This window comes from Malus sylvestris, chromosome 13 (assembly GCF_916048215.2).
Source record: "Malus sylvestris chromosome 13, drMalSylv7.2, whole genome shotgun sequence".
Taxonomy (NCBI): Eukaryota; Viridiplantae; Streptophyta; class Magnoliopsida; order Rosales; family Rosaceae; genus Malus; species Malus sylvestris.
This window is the reverse complement of record NC_062272.1, coordinates 38,402,118-38,407,506: the sequence shown is the minus strand read 5'-3', so window position 1 is coordinate 38,407,506 and position 5,389 is coordinate 38,402,118.

Here is a 5,389-nt window from a genome sequence, read left to right as displayed (position 1 = left end):
TACATATATATAATAACTTAGAGTTAAAATAATTGTACTGAAATTAAAACTGAACATAGAATATTTTTCACATACGCACCCGTTGCATCACGTACTCCGAAGATAAGTGTGTAGTATGTTTGGGTTAAGCCCAAACAATAAATAACTAATTAAATAAACAATTCAAATGCTAATGTAGACGACCAATTTGTCCACTTGTTTAACGAATCCAACAAATAAGTTATCAATATTACGGTCTGCAGCCCATAATACTAACAACGCATTGTTGTCTCAGCAAGCAAGTAATAAATTCCTGAGGATGCAATATTACCATCATGCCACCCATTGGGAAATATACATACATCACATGATCAAACCCTCGATCGTGCTAACGCACTACCCTCTCGGGGAACATCATCAATATTATACAATTCTCAATATCATAATCTCGATCTTTCAAATACCTGTTCGTAATACTCATCTGTCAATCGTATTATGTGCGTAAAATCTCTATACAACAGCTTAAACAGTACTATAGCCAACCCAGAAAAATAATTATCGTTGTACGCAACTCAAACAAAGATAGATATCTATTAGTCATGCTAAAATTGCAGAATAGACAAAAGCAATATGTTCTCCAAGGTTCAGATAGTTCATTCAGACTGGCCATTAGTCCGAAGGTAAAATGGGGTATTGAATAACAACTTTGTACCCACGACTTTCAAGAAAACTTCCCAAGACTTTGAATTAAAACATGCATCATAGTGTGATATAGTAGTCATACACACACCTTATAGTTGAACAATTGTAGTTCACAACGCCTTAGTGAGCAAATTTAAAATGAATTTCCCTTAGATTTAGTGAAAAACTATGTCGAGAAGGCTAAAAGAACACTCAAGAATTTGAGAGTCAAAACAAGTCCATCAAACCTAGAGTACAAGATAACTGGATTGAATGCATAATATCTCGCTACAACTGTAGCTTCCTGAATATTCAATCACCAATGGTAAAGATTCACTTAGCAAAGTATTTATTGGGTGATTGAGGAATTAATGGTCGCAACTAAAATTTTATTGTCCGGGCGATTCTCCTAGATGATCTGTCTGCCCCAGAAACAATACAAACTGTAGTAGGGTAGACATGTACCCAAGGTTGACTGAAATGCCTTCAGGCACAAAGAGGTGATTATGAAATGATATTCAGAATAGACGCTTATCAAAACACCAAAAATCTGATAAATTCAAGAATGAGGAATTTTACCAAGTGGTCTAAAATGTAGTCCCTCTGGACCAATGAAAGGTGAGTTGACTTGTCAAGTCGGTTAGTAATCATTGAACATTATCATAATCTCCACATTTACAAGATAACTCGTACCAAGAACTTATGATGATATTTCCCCATCTCCATTTGGATGTAGGAAGTGATTATAACCACTCGAACGATTCTTGATGATTTGTAAGTAACGTTAACTTGATACTCATGAAGTCCAATTGACATGACAAGCTGAAAGTGTGTAACGGCATATATGTCTTTTGATGCCACAATAGTAATTACATTTTCACAACTGGGATTGACTCTACTAAAGCTGACAATATCGTGCTACCGCGGATTGTCACATCCTAGCCCGAGCCCCCACCACATCCCAGGCTCAACTCCGTCGTAGCACGATATTGTCCGCTTTGGGCCCCGACCACGCCCTCACAGTTTTGTTTCTGGGAACTCACACCAGAACTTCCCAGTGGGTCACCCATCCTAGGATTGCTGTCACTGCAAACTCGCATACCTTCGGAGTTCCTAAGGAATCTAAAGCCAGTGAGCTCCTAAAAGCCCTCGTGCTAGGAAGAGATGGGCATGTGCATATAAGGCTTGCAGGATCCACTCCCCTAGGCGATGTGGGAAGTTATATTGCAATAGTACGAAACCAAAATATACAGAGAAAACGTCATCGTGGATTTCAAAATTATCGATGTCCTCGAAAGGTGTAAGAAAATGCTTAGGAAAAGACAACACTTCAGTTGTCAGAAACTTTATTCATAATCAACAACACAACTAAACTAACTTGCCTCAGTTGACATGTGAAGAAAAACGCCATAGCCCAAAAATAGCTAACAAACGACTGATAAAATCGACAAAACCAAGGATATCACATATTTCACAACACTTTGTGAGGATTTCAAACTTCTTCCACTAAAACCTTTTTGGGAAAAAGAAAAGAATATTATCTACTAAGATCACGTCTCCCAAGAAGAGTACCAATTTAAACAAAACTAACATTTGACAAATTTGGTATAAAGCTGACTGTCAGTATTTAGAAAATTTGATCTCATTGCTGAAGTAGGTGGAAAAATCGTCTGTTAGACTACAATGAATTCGACAAGCTAAGGAAGAAAACTTGAGTTCCAATAGTTGGTCGGGTCGACCATCAATTCAAAGTCTGGGTCAACGGTTTTAATCGTCACTCGATTGGGTTGCTAAATCTACGTACGACCCTACGGTTTAGTCTTTCGTCTTCGCGGATAGGTTTGAGGTTCCCTAGATAAAGTGTTTGGTTGGCTAAATTCCTAATTGGTAAGCTTTTGTAACTAAGTTCTCTCAATGATGTAGGAGTTGTTTGAAAAGACGCAAGGAAAACTGATGTAGTACGAGAAAGTGGATCGATTGTGTACCTCACTTCACCATTTGGTGATATTCCAAGTAAAATTTTGAGAAATGACGCCAAAGGTATATGCCTTCGAAACGTATCATATTACTTCCTTTCTCTATGACACGTACTAATAGGTCTTCGTAATTTTCTCAATTCTCATTCTTCTCCTAAAGCTAGAAATTAACTCGTGCTTTGATTTTACTGTTTGTCTGTGAAAGTGATCAGAAAGATGGCTGGTCGAAGAGGTTTTGTTTACCTAGATGGGTGATAAGGTTAAAACAACAATGAGTTTACCATCCTAATACAAAACTTGCTTCTAAGTTTCCATGATTGTAATTATTTCGGCTCAGGTTGTCACTGTTAATCAGTATATCAGTCACGCTGCTAATTAACGCATTTAAGATATTTTGATATTGTTTGTTACCCTAAAATTGTGAACTAGTGTTCTGGCACAAAGGTATCACTTCTAGATACTAGCCTATGTCCGGTATCAGAAATCATACTGCTTGAATACTGGTGGACAATTCCTAGATATTAGATAGTATCGTCAATTAGTGGCGCCACCATAGGCTGATTACAAGTTAGAGCCCACTTAGGTGGATGGTTTTGGATGATTGGTAAGGAATCGGTCCTAATGACTTGGTTTCATTGATTCAAGGAAAAATTGATTACTGGTTTTGGGATTTCTGCTACCCGAAGGTATAACAACTCATACTCACAAGCCTATACTTATTGAAATAATTAATACAACATCGAAAGGAAATCTAGGAACTAATGTTGGTTGGAATGTCCTAATGCTGGAAAAAAGAATTTGCTAATAATCTACTTTAGAATGGACTTAAACGAAAGTCGATCTTCCTCCTAAAGATCTAGAATGATCACTAGTACATTTGAAAAGATTAGTGCTATCGGGGGCCAAAAGTGGTTGTACCCCAGATGTACCATTCTAGCACCAAGTGATCGCTCAAGACATTTTTGGAATCTTGACAAAGTAAACTTCGTAGGAATTCTAATAGATGGTATACTAACGGATGTTACCAAGGAATCAAAACTATTCTTGGTTTCCTAACTCGAAAGGGTTTGTAAAGATGACGAGATAAAGTAGTGGAATTGATGAGTAAAGTCTTCAGTGGTACACAATTATCAACAAAATCGCCCTGCTTCAGGGCCATAAACTCGTCTCCAAATCGGGATTTTCAGTGGCAGGAAGGTTCTTTGTTTAAAGTCTAGAGGTGGTCGCCGAAATGTTCTTCTAACATGTTAATAAGTCATCTAAGTAACCCATAACTTAGGAAAAGCTAACACGTTTTTTTATATTCAACGAGGTGGCAGGATTCGACACTTAGGTTCAAGAACCAAGAATGCTTACATCACGCTTGTGATGAACGCAATACTGCCCAAACTTATGCTCTGATACCAAACTAACACACCCCAACCCAGAATGTCCACCTGGACTCCAAATCGAGCTATGCTGGCCAACACCAGAAGGGTGGCGAAGCCATAAAGTGTAGTGATGTGGAAAATGTGAATAAATTTAAACCTAAAAGTGCCTAAATATAAGAATGTGCTTGTGAGCGAGAATGAACCCATTTCGCATGTGATGTCAGAGCATAAGTAAAGTATAGTAAGGTAAGATGAGAATTATACCATCTTAGGAAAACTCATGTATCGAAATTAGCCACGAATCCTCGTCAATACGAAAGCTCAGCTATTAGAACCTGGACGGGCGAAAAACAAGGATGAGTGGGCCTAAAAATAAATTTTTGTAAAACCTTTTCAAAAACATAATAACCCCTCGCCATAAAACCAGTACAGTTTCCAAAATATACATACTACATATAGTATGAAAATACTTACCGTAGCCTGCAATATCTCAAGAATTGAATATGCCAAAAAATTCATAAATAATCATCTAACTTCTAGTAATCACAGTATCTCGCAGAAATAAACGTATCACATCGAATGCTCATCAACGTATGTTGAAACATGAGTTCATGCAAAGGTATTCGAACATGAACAAGACTTGGTGTAATAATGAATTACACTCTACTACTACAATCACGTGAAGACTGGCGCTACGCGCATCACATACGGTGTGATGTGAACATACAGGTGAAAGACAGGCTCTGGCCCGGTCGAGTACTAGCATCGGTGTAGCAACATGTTGACCCTAAAAATTACCAAGCCTACATGGCACGCAGGCCGAGTAATTAAAAAGCTAACTATGGTTGTGTGCGGGGCATGCCAACTTGACCGCCGAGCTCAGCCGGTGAGTAAAATGTGTTGATATTGTGTTGGGCACACTGTTGACTTTTGAATCTTGCAACTGTGGCTAAGGAAGGAACACGTCTTGGCCTTCGAGTCCAAGAGCCTGAAAACAAGGCTGCTAGTCTTGCGAAGTTCATGGATAGTCAACGCCAGGTTCGGTCACAGTGATTATATTCATAAAAGTATAAGCACACCGAATTGGCACCAAACTATACGGAAACAAGTACTCAAAGGAGATGTATGTCTTATGGATAAATGTGGTTTAGCCATCAGAATTCCGAATTCTAAAACTTACTTGTGAATACCCAATCATAAAACAACTCGGCGTTCAATGTGCCATGCTCAGTAATCTGTAACACCTCACTTCGTTGAGAAGGCTAATGAGATGACCTCTGCCAATAAGGACCCGCAAATCCTTCTTGATTGAGACTTGGATAAGTAACCAATCTGCCTCAACGTAGTTCTGTTTATCCAAACTGAAAGTGCTCCGTGGTTGGC